We start from the raw sequence: 13,785 nt of genomic DNA, 5'->3' as shown, positions 1-13,785 counted from the left end.
CAATAATAATACCTAATACCAAAATGCAGGCGGTCTAGCTGTGAAGGGTTACATTATTTACCAACAATGAAAGAATAATTAAATACTACATACAGCCTAAATCTTGTAAACATTTTCAGTCCCTTATATCAACCTCATTGCTTTAAATGCTTTGCTGGTTAAATACCTGATGGGTTACAGGATTACACATATGATTTCTTCCAAAAAAAAAAAACCAACCAAAAAAAACCTCGCTGCCCTAAATGACAATATGGTTCACTACGAAGAGTAGAAACAGTATAGCACCACAGGAAAAAAGAAGGCTGATAAAAGGAAAGAGATACTAACTCATTAATTAAAGACAAAAGCTTTAGTTCATCCCACTGCTGTCATTATGTTTCACCTCCAAAGGAGAGCATTCATTCTTCAATTTTTCATTTATGCACAGAAAGCTTCACCTAATGGAATACAGGGCTGTCTGTTCAAGAGATACCCTACACAAGATGACTCTATGGAAACCAGTCACTAATTATGTCCAGCTTGACACTGGTGATACACCATGCGCACTTTACTTCTATTGCACTGGAATACTAAACGCCAGGGCTTCACTGTCACAGGTATATCCATGAATAAAGCATCTTCCAAACCAGATGCTGCCTATTCATTGCGGGCCAGAAAGGAAATACATAAACCGCGTGTACTCTCAGCATGACAGCTCTGCAGGTTTCTGTGCAGACCTGCAGTGAAAGGTAGTTTAATTATGTTCTGCATGAAGTAGGAAAAAATACTGCTTTCCATTCTCAGTTACTTCCAGTAATTCTCACTAGATTTAAAGACTCTGCTTACCTCAAGTAATTAAAAAATATAATTGGGCAAAAAGTATTCCTACATTCCTCATTCATCACAACCATTAAGGATCTTAAATATCCCCACAAAAATACATTTAAATGATCCTCTTATTAGCTAATAGGATTACCAGCAGCTCCTAAACCAGACTATTTTGCCAACGGCTTTATTTCAAAGTTATTCTGCGGTACACTTCATTTTTAATGCCAAAAAAGTGGCATTTTAAAAATCCATTTGACATAAAATAAAAGAGGACCATGCAAGAGTTAACACAGGGTTTCTCTATTGTGTCCTAGGTGTATTAGTTCAGCATGAGCTAACTCAGTATTACAACTCCTTCCAGAGAGCACATACCATCAAGGAGAAATAATACTGTACCTTCCCCACCACCAGCTTAGGATTCCTGCTTATCCATTTCTGTTAGAGCCCAGTTACTGATGCAGGAGATGGTGAGATCTGTTACTGAGAGATCTTGCTTCCTGACACTGACTCTCCTTTTTACCACCCTCTGAGCATACTTCAGCAGAGCAGAGACAGGTTACAAGAGAACTGTGTCTGTCTTCAGAGAGCTGGACAACGAAAACTGCAGGGAGGAAGAACAAACTCCCAGAGAAAGGACAGCTCTCGCTGGATCACACTGTGCCATTAAACCAGTTCTGGCATATATGTCTGGTGTAACATCCTTTACTACAATCAAAACGGTTCTGGATTTGGATGAAGGACACAAAGCTGAAAAGGAACAGGCGAGGAATCATTCAAAGGAGGGAAGTACTAAAAGTTTCTGTTTTCCCTTTTTCTGTTCGACAGTCATACCAGCAGTCTTGACCCCTGGCTGTGGGCTATCTAGGAGTCACAGTGCAAGACATCAGTCTACATCTGGTTTTTGTCAAGACAGTTTTTATATTTACCATTTTGGCCCAAATAGAATGCCATGCTTAGATATGGAAGCCCTCATAATTCTTGAGCATACAGATGGTGCTTCATGAGAAAATTTCCCTCTAAGAGTCAGCCATGTCCTCTGACAACCTGAACCATACTTGGAAGTATAGTGCATTTAGGGAGGGATTCCTGGCCAGCAGCTAAGCAGCAGGGTCTCAGCAAACAGCCACACTCCTTCCCTTTCCTACCCACTTTTCTCACCTTCCCCAAGATGCTGCTCCTAACCTTAGCAAAGGGAGAATATCCTGCACGGGACGGTACAGCCACATATGGCAAGAAGCACAATGCATGTTAAGTCAAATTATTTTCCCTCTGATTTGCTAGTTCTCCAGGAGGAAAACACGCATCTACCATCTTCCAGTAAGTGGGCGGATTCTTGAGATGAAGCTACATTTTCCCTGCCAGTGATCAGGAAGAGGTTTCTCTGTATAGATCAACATGACTTCAAGAGATAAAAAGATCCATGAAAGGCAAGATTTACTGTGTAACTAGACCAACAATTTCTAGAATGAGAAGTGATGAGAGTTCTTATCTAGCTCCCTGAGGATACCGCATCATTTGAAAAGGAATCACTTAAAATACCCGTCTTTTAGATTTGCGGGGAAGACCAGCATGAGTTGCAACGCAAACACAGAAATGTTATCCTCTCCATTCTTAGACAAGTATCGGATTAGATATATTAATATGCTGCTGATTTTTAATGTCTTACTTTGCTCTTTCCATCCCCCTAGCTTTATCATCAAATTTTTTGAGGTCTTTTTGGTTTGTATTTTTCTTTTTTACATATAAGGAAAAAAAAGATTGCTTACTACTGGAAACCGGAAAAGTTGTTCTCAAAAGATTTTTTGCTATGATTTTTGTCAAAAATTAAGTGGAATCTGCAAACCTCCCTGCAAAGGAAAGGTTATTTTTCTGTGTTCTGTCAGAGAAAATAAATCTTTCACTTCGAGGGCAATGGACGATAAGAGACTAACCAGCAAAGCCACACATGAAATAGTATATCATGTAGAAAATAACATCCCTTTGCTCAGGTCTGCTTTGCCCCACATTTTTAGAATGCATAACAAGAACAAAAACCTATGTTTCCCTACAACTGCAGAATGGAGACTGAAGTTTTTGGATGGTGCTGCAAACTGGCAGCAGTCTCTCAGCACCAGATTATCTGTTCAATTTCAGCACAGAATTACCTTTAACAGGTGAGATTTACCCTGCAGGCAAAGGATAGCTGAAATTTTGGCTCCCTGCATTCATTCCTGCAATAAGCTGGCCACCGAAGGAAGTCCTTCCCAAAGAAGGTTAATTCAGACTGACCACATATTGAAGCAAGACTACTCTTGACTGGGCTGTTTAACCATGGATGTAAATCAAGATGTCAAAGCAGCCTACAGTCCGCTTCACTCCTGGGACTGAGTACTAGAGACCTGACCATTCCAGTGAAGTCGGCAGGAGTTCAGGGAGGAACAGAACACACACTGACCTGTTTATGATTTGGGCATGTCAATGACTGCAAAAGAAAGTAGCATTTAGCTACAGGAGCGATGGTGCTTAATCTTCTAAGCAGAGTATATTAGAGTAGTAGTTATTATTATTACTACTACAATAAAGTAGAAAGTGTAATATGACCATCAAGAAATGGCTTTTATAAAATTATTAGTGAAGGCTAGAATTTATTTAAAAAAAATAATAGATTCAAATATAGTCAGTTGTCAGGTATTCACAGGGGAGGTTCTGAAGGCTCTGCCCTCCTTCTCCACTGCTGGTAGGAGCAGAGCTCGAAGCAAAGTGCGTATTTTACTGAGTCCAGCTCTCCACAAGACTATTCAAAAGCTTTTCAGAAATGAATAGCCCATTTTCCCTGGGTTTGATGCCATCCCATGTTTGTTTTTTGTTACTTCCGCCCCCTTCCACATTACCTTCCCACAAGCAAAAGTAGACCATGTACAGAAACTTGGGGGATTTCTGCACAGAATCAGTTATTTGTCATGGGAAGCACCTGCTTTAGGGCTGACAGTGGTAGATGTGAGAGAGGTATTCAAACGTACCAATATGCATCATAGGTTTTTTCCTGCTGTCTTCACAACAGTCATACTGACAAGCTCCTCTACCTACAGTCATACAAGGCTCATTCCCTAGAACACCTGGCAGCCTCGTCAGGCACTTATGTGTCTGACATAAGCCAAGCCAGATGACATAAGCATAGCAAGACGTGATGATTTTGTTGAAGATGGTGGTCAGATGAAAGTTGCTAGTAATGCTGCAACTCCGTGAGTCTGCTGCTTGTGTAAGGATAAAGCTACTTCCCTGCCCAAACTGAACTCTATTTTGTGTAATGGCAAGAATATGTTGGCGTATTCACAATTCGGTTTATTCTTTCAAACAGACATGAACAACATTGTATTCTTAAAAAGGCAAGTAAACCCAAATTTGCAGAGCATGTGATGCTCTGTGGCCAATAAATAATCCAATGAAGTTATGTGCTGAAAATGCTACTAAACAGCAGAAAACACAAAAGGTTTCATTTCAAAATATATAGTCCATATAGGACTATAGAAAAGAAACCTGCCATTCGAAAATCTTCACCCTACAGAACAGGCAACTATTTTAAAATATGTTCTGATGACAACATTTTAAAATATATGCTAGAAAATGCTATAGTATCAGTCCTCTTATCTCAATGCAGTGCAGTACTGGACTGTATATAGCTTTTATTCAAAGAATAGATACCTGACAAAAAAAGAACGGTATCTATGAATAACAGTCTCCTGAAGATATCTCTTAAGTATTTTTTTTTGTTGTTTGCAAATTATTTTACGTATTGACATCCTTACCCTAGTCCCCTTCCCTACTTCCTCCAAAAAGCCTCAAATCATTGCTTATACTCTTTGCAGACTGAAATTCCATGCTTGTCTTTCCCCAACACCTGAAAAATAATGCTGTTCTCTCTGGAATATAACACACTTTGCTTTTCTGCCAACAAGGAAGTCATGAACCACCAGTCAGTTTTTCAGCCTCCCTTGGTTCATTCACCAACTCTAGGTTAGTACTTCACCATCTTAATTTTGCTCTTGAAAGATGCTTCATCTGTGAAGTACTACAGATATTTCACTGCTACAGACAACAACCTGCAATTTATGGATAGAAAAGACAAGCTCCTTCATGAAGAAATAATTTGTTTTTAATGTTTTACTCATTCTTGCCTTGAACGCTATCTGAAGGCAGAACATCCTCCTTCTTCACTTGGCAGCCCTAGTTTTCTTCACACCAGTTTCGCCTCAGTTTTTAAACAGGACAGCAATATAGAGCATGGAGACAAAAGCAAAATAGCAATAAGTATGTAGAAATGGAAACTGCATAACATCACAAAAGAAAAACAGAGTTAAATGTGCTCCTACCTATACATCATCCAAGAACACTGAAGGAACCAGCACACCATTTTTATTGAAGCCCTGGGAGGAATTTGTTATAAATATATCAAGATAGGTGGCATTGCTAGTTCAGTGCCTCCCTTTAAGGGGAGACTGATTCGAGCAACTTCAGATCCACACGCATGACCTCAACCGTAAGTACAGGTCAAAAACAATTCTCAAGGAAAGATGACACACACTGTATGTGACAGTGTCAGAAAGATAAATTACCCCAAACAAATCTTTCATCCAATTACTGATGGTTAAAAGGAAAACATGGATACGTTATCCATGCAGATAAGTGGGGAATTATTAGTTCAGATGGGCATTGTATAGGTATTGTAGGAACATTAACCTGAAAGGAAGAAAAATCAGGTTATCCTTGAAAGGCAAACCATTGGGCTGAAAAGTAGGGGGGCAGCCTACTCTGTGGCTTGAATTATTGATTCCTAATACCTTTAATTCCACGGGAATACCTTCAGTTCATGCAGTGGTTTGGCAGGGCCGATCACTACATTAGCCACAGCAGTTATCAACGCTGCCATTAGACTGAACAGACTGAAAAAAAACCTAAGGGCTACCATGATGATTAGGGGACTGGAACACCTCTCTTATGAAGAAAGGCTGAGGGATTTGGGTCTTTTCAGTCTGGAAAAAAGATGACTGAGGGGGGACCTTATCAACGCTTATAAATACTTAAAGGGTGGGTGTCAGGAGGATGGGGCCAGGCTCTTTGCAGTGGTGCCCGGGGACAGGACAAGGGGTAATGGGCACAAACTTGAGCATAGAAGTTCCACCTAAACATGAGGAGGAACTTCTTTACTTTGAGGGTGGCAGAGCACCGGAACAGGCTGCCCAGAGAGGTGGTGGAGTCTCCATCTCTGGAGACATTCAAAACCCGCCTGGACGCGTTCCTGTGCAACCTGCTCTAGGTGACCCTGCTCTGGCAGGGGGGTTGGACTAGATGATCTCCAGAGGTCCCTTCCAACCCTATGATTCTATGAAAACATCACTATGAACCCAACCAAACCCCACAAAACTGTGATATGACGAAGGAGAGCACCATGGGAGGAACTGAACCAGGCCAGACAAGGTATGGGGATTCTGCTCCAGGGGTCGTTACTGTAACAGTTTTTCTTCCAACAATGCAGCCTTCCAGGAAGCATTTCACATATCACAATTCTCTACTAGTCCTCGCATCTTTTGCATATTTATACTGAAGAGCCCCTTTCACCTTCTTTTTCCTTACTGGACTTTCATCATTAACTGCTCAACTTGCTGCGATAGCACTATGCCATTAACCCTGTGGCTATTAGTTGCACATACTCTAAAAAAAAAAAAAACCAAAAAAACCAAAACAAAAACCCCAACAAACAAAACAATAAAAACCCCAAGCACCATTCATAATATGCTTTTACAAATTTTGCTGAAAATTCAAGCTCAGATCACAAGTTGAGACATTTTGTATGCTCTGCTACTTTGACTCAAGGCCATTTATCTGTCTTTACTTCACAGCCACACTTAAGCCTCCCTCTAAATCGGTGGAAAGAGACAGAGGACTGAAGATCTCCATATGCTAAGTGTCATTGCTGGCACTGGAACTAACAACTGTAAAATGGCCATGAACACCTTTAGGCTGGAAACTATTAGGTTCATACCTAGCACAGAATGATTTCTGAACTGGGCTTTCAGCAGATGTTTTGTCTTAACACTTGCATGCTAGAGCATAGTCAATTTATTAATCAAATTATATGTCATGATCATCTTTAACAGTACAGGCTTAGACTTGATGATACAGAAAGTTCCATAAGGTTCAACCTCCTCTGCTTCAATTTTAAGAACTGTCTTCTGTTTTCCTGGTTTTCATAGTTCTGATCCTGAACGTAAAGGCTCATTTACGCTGCTCTGGCAGCATAAAAGAATCCTGAAGGTCAGATTTGATGGTCCTTTAGGCCACCAAAGTAGTAATAAGATGACTTTAAACAAATGAATTAAAAAAAAAAAATCAATTCACTCTGTATTTACTTGTACCTTTTATCTTCAGTCTTTCAAGCTTAATTCAGCTCTTTTCCTTTTCATCTGAACTTTTCAAATTTTATTTATGTTTTTCCACTACTGAGCAGCTGTAGATTAAAAAATGCCTATTCTGAGTCCCAAAAATAGTATGGTTAGAACACACTGAAGTATGCTTAACTTTAAGCATTCATGTGAGCAACTCTATTGACCTTGATATTCTCATGTCTAATGTGCTTTGTTGAACTGCAACTACAGAAAAGGGCTATCACAATTCTTTATCAAAAAAAAAAAAAAAGAAAAAGAAGTCCCTTGCTTTTCAGCTCAAACCAGCACTAGAATGAATTCTGGCCTGCTGCCCTGCACTGTGCTGCCATGCTCCACCGCAAACATACGCCTATTTCAATAAATGTCAGATTATCATGGCTCTCAAGGAAGACAGTACTACCTGCCTGTAATATCTCTAGACCTCTTTTTGCATTACTCTGTCACCTGTTTCAGAATGCAGAAAAAAGTCTGCACACTACTTCATTAATCTGTTGTTCATCTCATGTCATTTTGCTTTTTCAATAAGGGTGAGTAGCACAAACCCGAAGTAAAAGATACCTCTGCAGCCACATAATCAATTGCTCTACCTGGTGCCATTATCACAGGCAGCCTTCCTTCCTGAAATGGTTTACACATGCATTGTGTAATGGTGGGGCTGAATAATAATAGTTATCAGTCTATCTAAATAAAGCACTCAGCACTCAAAAGGAACAATAAGCAACTGTGAGTACTGAATTATGAAAATCTGGACTCTTTCTGCATTGCATGGAGTGCCAAGTCTTCAAGTCAGACAAGCTAGGACCAGCGCTTCTTTCAACTTCCACATGATGCAGACTTGATTCTGTCAAGCAGTTTCACTCCAAACCTCTCTAACCTCTCCTTGTTTGTCAAGCAGGGAGAAGTGTACTTCAGCCCTCTGGAGAGCACTGGAGGAGGGGGGGGAAAAAAAAAAAAGAAAAAAAAAAGAACCTGTTTCAGACATAACTTTCTCAAAGTACATAGGCACCCAGAAACATAGAAAGAAGCCATTCTAGAGACAATTATGACAGGCAGGGAAAAGAAACAAAACAGGACAGCAACAGAGCTGGTCCAGGGCAACAGAAAGAAGGGTTACAGATGGGAATTATTTTAACATTGAGAGAGACATTAAGAATCCTCCAGGTGAATTAAGGTGTACAAATATTTCTTTGGTGTGTAGCAAACTTTCCTGAATACCATTAGCATATATACAAACAAAAGTAAATATTAAAAATAGAGTCTTTGCATCTAAATCTATTCCAAACACTTGGACACCCTGCACTGTACTCATAAAACAGCGGCTACTGGTAAGTGCATTGTTACAGGTAAAGTTCTTCTATCTGCCTTCACCAATAATAAGATTGAGCTCAAGGCAGTCTTTCACAACAGTGTATGTGAGAAGCAGGGCTTTTAAACCATATTGACCTAACTGCTATGATACATGCAAGCACACACTCATTTGGCAATGACAACATAACAAGGTGAACATATTCAGCATCTGATGACATTCTTCCAAGTCTTCACTCCTCTAAACAATAGCAAGATTCATGGCACCTGCCTACATAATTAGCAAACACCTGCAAAGAGTGGAACAACAAGAGCAATAGCAATACTGCAACCTGAAGCATACACCTGTGTTTATGCAATACACAAATGCCAGCAAATTCATACTGATGACACTCCTCAATTTGTTAAAAAAAGCTTTGATTGCTTCAATAACATAGAACAGTGTTAAAAATAGCATGGCAAGATCAAAAGAATTAAGGACAATAAATCAGGCATTAACAGAATGAAAAGGAAGGTGATTGAAAAAAAGCTAATCCTGTAAGAAGAAAAGTACCTTTTTCCACGCATAGAAACACCTCTCCTTACTTCTGCCAAAGGCAAAGCCAATCCATAAAACTACTGTAAAAGTCTGGGTTAGCTCAATGACCTGGAAGAGTTTAACCAGAGGGCTGTAACAAGAGGAGCTGACAAAGGTGCCTCTGACACTTCTGAACTCTGGTGTATTTTCATAAGTGTTTTCTTCTAGATCTGGAGAGGGCTTTCAAAGTAATCTTCATTATCCTGACTTACTGCAGTTTTGTGCATATACTGGAGCACATGCTGGAGCACAATGCATGGATGTCTCTCAGAAAATCCACAAAAGGATGTACTCCAGACCCTTACTTAAGGCACTCCAACTGCTAGTAGGTGCTGATTCCACAGGACTGGACCAGACTAGAGTTACCCTGGACTGAAAAAATAACAAAAAACCAAACCAAAACAAACACACAACCAAACAAAACCAAAACAACTTTAAAAAAAACCCAATATTTAGAGTTGTTGACAGAAGAGTAAGCAAAGGCTTCTAAGGCTTTGTAGTTCCAACGCAGAGAACTGAACCTGACTTTGACAAGCCTATTTGACAATATATAAAAGCAGCATACTAAAAATCTAACTTGGAAAAAACCACCAAATATAACAGAGGAGGAAATGGAAAGAAGATGAAGGGAGGAGGAACATGAATTAAGGCAAAAGTACAGAAAATAGATTCCAGGCATGTTAATATGAGAAAAATGACCATCTCTACACAAAGGAAGAGCTGTCATTTGAAACTTTCAGGCAAAGCAGCAACAAAAGACAGAAAGAGCTCTTCAGTATTTTATGTAATCTCACCATGTAATAGAAACAGAAAGTACAGAAATAGCTACTTTATTAGGAGAGGAAGCACCAACTACATTTCACCAGTATATAGAGGGGAGGGATGCTATTGTCTACTCAAAGCCAGCTCTTCTGACATGCCCAAGAGGGCCAACAGCAAAGTATGCTCAGGGACTGTTCTAGACCTGTCTCCTAGCACTAAGAAACTTAACCTTTATCCCAAGTTCTTCCACGGTACACCTCCACTCAGCACATCAGAGTGAGAAGTCTGAGAGTATTTATCTGCCTCTCCCTGCCCATTCTGATACAGTTCAACATGCTTCCTGGAGCAACAATTGAGAAGTGATGCTTCCAAACAGAAATACTTGGTTTCAGACACTGAAAAAACTACTTGTTCTTCTTACTTTGTAGTCACTAAATCTTTTCTTTTTTTTTTGTTTAACTGTAAGGATGATCAAACATGACGTCAGGCTGCCCAGAGACATTACAGTGTCCATCCTTGGAGCTTTTCAAAACCTGACTGGACATGGTCCTGGGCAATCTGCTTCAGCTGACCCTGCTTTGAGCAGGTGCGTAGGACTAGACTATCTCCAGAGGTACCTTCCAATCTGAGAGTTTTTGTGATTCTGTGACACCAAATCAGTTTTTACACCTCAGGTCTCCAAACTGTAAAATATAAAAAAAAGAAATAAATCCATTAACTTTGACGGTAGGCTTAAACTAAACATTGATAAATTACTCTCAGGCATTTCTCATTCTCCAGCAGTTTAATTTCTCTGTTAAACCCAGAAACCAGCGACAACTAAGATGGAAGAAATGAGATCAAGCAGAATTGTTGAACTATATAATTTCAGTGCTTCTATTTAAGCAAACTTGTCTGAACAGACTCATGGCAAATTCTGATTTAAACAGCATGGCCTGATGACACTTCCTTGCTTTAGCTATCAAGTACAGGAAACCAGGACAAGCATTTGTTGGGCCAGCAACCAGAAAACACAGTAAGAACGTTGCAGCAACAAGAGAGACAGGCTCAAACAGAGAAGATATTTTTTAGAACCCTTTCACAAATATATCTTTGTAGATCATGCAGCATGCTGGCATGAATCTGATACAGCAGTCTCATACCAAATAATGTCTTTTACATGCCCATGACATTCTCAGAAGGACCACCTTGGGCAAGAAGTGGCCTTTTTAATCAGACTTAGGTCTGATTGAAATCACAAGCGGTAGCACCACCCTGAGCCCTGGGAGTTGGACCCGGAAAAGAATTCTCTTTCAGCAGTCTTGATGGTACCTTCAGAGGGCAACTTGCTTCTCAGGTCAGGATGGGTTTTGGGCACACTGGTAACTACATATTAACTGGTCCCACCTCACTGCAAATAAACCGGTGTCTGTCTCCCACAATGGGGCTCTCTTCTTGAAACAGAAAAAGCCACAAGTGGTTCCCGTTGTGCTTTCTGCATCACAGCATACACGCATTGTGAATGGCTCTATAGAGCCATTTCAAGATCCCTCTCCTGCTAATCCTAAAGACTAGAATGGACATGGAAAAATCACAGGAAACTAAGCGCTTCCTAGGGATCTCCCATGGAGAAAAGAGGGAGTAGAGGGACATTTTAGAAGCATACCTGTGAACTTCTAAATTATTATTCTGGCTGTGATGCCAAAATCCAAAAATTATTTCCTAAAGTATTACCTCTGAAGCCTTTGGAAAATGTTAGAGACTTATTGGGGCAGGAAAAATGCCAAGAAATAAAATTTCTGGTAAGTTGTCACACAGTATGACATTTTCCTTACCCATTAAATGCAATACTTAATATCCTCAGTTTTATTTATATTTGTTCTATATGGAGGAGTAAATGCATTCTTTAAAGTAGAAAGTGTTATCTTAACCAGTATGAAATTTTGGTTTTAATGTTATAGAGGTTTTTGTTTAGATAAATATTAACACCATCACTGCTGCAATGCCAAGTGAAATCTAGGTACATTTTAAAAATGCTTACCTGACTTGTAGCTGGGACTATAAAGCAAAATGCAATAGAGATGACTAAAATTCACAAGTCAAGTATACCAAAAATGACAGCTGCTCTTAGTGCACACTAACAAATTACATTCTGCATTTAAATCATCCTTGAGACCTGAAAGATCATGCTACTTCTAATGGAACAGACTTTCTCTTTAATTACAGCTGAAACTCTCATAACAACTTTACGAATCACTGCAGAAGTGGGATATTTAAATTTTTTAGAGTAGTATGTATTTCTTCCAACAGATACGTCTTGCGAAAATAGTATCATTACTCACATTCAGGAGTAATTCTTTTGAGGGCCCAAATCACAAATATTTAGATAATCTTTCATGTCTAACTTCTACAGGGGCAAATATTTTCCATGACAGGTAACAATGTAAAACGGAAAATCCAATATCCCCAATTTAAAAGTGTTTCCAAAAAAACACATGTAAAATGTGAAAAGGTAAGTTGCACAGTTTTGAGCCAGAGCTGTATTCATTTTTACACTGTGCCCAATTACGATAAGAATTAATATGAAGATAGCCACTTGCAAATTTAGGCTGTTTTACAGTGAGAGATTAAACTTTTCTTCACGTAAACACGATTGTTGGGGGGAACTGTTGGGGGAAAAATAAAAAAAAAGATACAAACACGTTGCAGACAAAATTATGTGCGGGATAGAAACAGAATGACTGATATATTCACACCATGGACCTCAGGGGCTTTCTGGTATGGGCAAAGTTAAATAACTGAGGTTAAACTCCAGATGGCTGTATTTCAAATTAGCCTGACAGCACTGTATATATAATACACGGTACACAGTGGACATCAATCATTACAGCAGATGCTCATTTTGTGAGTTGAAGTTAACACTGCTTTTAACAAACTTAAGTCTCAACATGGCCAAAAGGAGACTTCATGTATCTAGCTTTCAAGCTGTACTGGGTGCAGGTGTCAAGGCTTTGGTAGCAGGATGTGCTGCTGGGGTGGCCTCTCTGAGAAAGGACATAGGGTTGCCCTGTGCTGGACTCAGCCACTTACAGCTGTCTCCAACAGACCCACCGCTGGCCAAAGCTGAGCCCATCAGTGACACTGCGGTAACATATTTAAGAAAGGGCAAAAAATGTGCAGCAGATGAGAGAGGAGTGAGAAAATGGGAGAGGAACAGCCCTGAAGACACCCAGGTCAGAGAAGGAGGAGAGGGAGGAGGTGCTCCAGGTGCCGGAGCAGAGATTCCCCCTGCAGCCCATAGAGGACCATGCCAGAAGAGATATCCATACTGCAGCAGGTGGATATGCCTTGAAAGAAGCTGCAGCCCATGGAGAAGCAGGTTTTCTGGCAGCTGTGGCCCATGGGGACCCACACTGGCACAGTCTGTTCCTGAAAGACTGCACCCCATAGGAAGGACCCATGCTGGAGGAGTTCTTGAAGAACTGCAGCCCATGGGAAGAACCCATGTTGGAGAAGTTCATGAAGGACTGTAACCTGTGAAGAGGGATCCCGTGTTGGAGCAGTAAACAAGTTACTTAGGAGATGACTAATAGGTCTCGGTCAACCTTTCAGATGTTCAGGAAACCCTGATACAGACAAAGAACATCATCCCATGGCTTAAGTGTAAAGTAAGCTGAGTGTACTGGACTAATTTAAAAATTCTTCTTAAAAAGAAGCATGCCCAGTCCTTTTAGCTTCCTTTTAACTTTAGGATTAATAAACATCTCAAGACTTCACTATCTACTACAACTTCATGATTAAACAATCGTGAGACTCATCCTTCAAACAACTGGCAATACAAAGAAAAAAATGTACACATCTGTTAGCACTGTGTAGGTTTTCCTCAGGTCTATATATTTGCATCCGATTATTCCCAGAGACACTCTTGGTTCA

The 13,785-nt window shown here is 40.0% G+C and overlaps 1 protein-coding gene across 3 annotated transcripts in view; it reads right to left on the bottom strand.

Moving 5' to 3' along the window:
• Positions 1-13,785, bottom strand: part of TNKS (tankyrase) — a 143,032-nt gene that overhangs the window by 78,337 nt on the left and 50,910 nt on the right. The gene's annotated exons all lie outside the window — the stretch shown is intronic.

Source organism: Rissa tridactyla, chromosome 5 (assembly GCF_028500815.1).
Source record: "Rissa tridactyla isolate bRisTri1 chromosome 5, bRisTri1.patW.cur.20221130, whole genome shotgun sequence".
In the NCBI taxonomy this organism is placed as follows: Eukaryota; Metazoa; Chordata; class Aves; order Charadriiformes; family Laridae; genus Rissa; species Rissa tridactyla.
The sequence above is the reverse complement of the archived record's forward strand: the minus strand, read 5'-3'. Positions and strand labels throughout refer to the sequence as shown.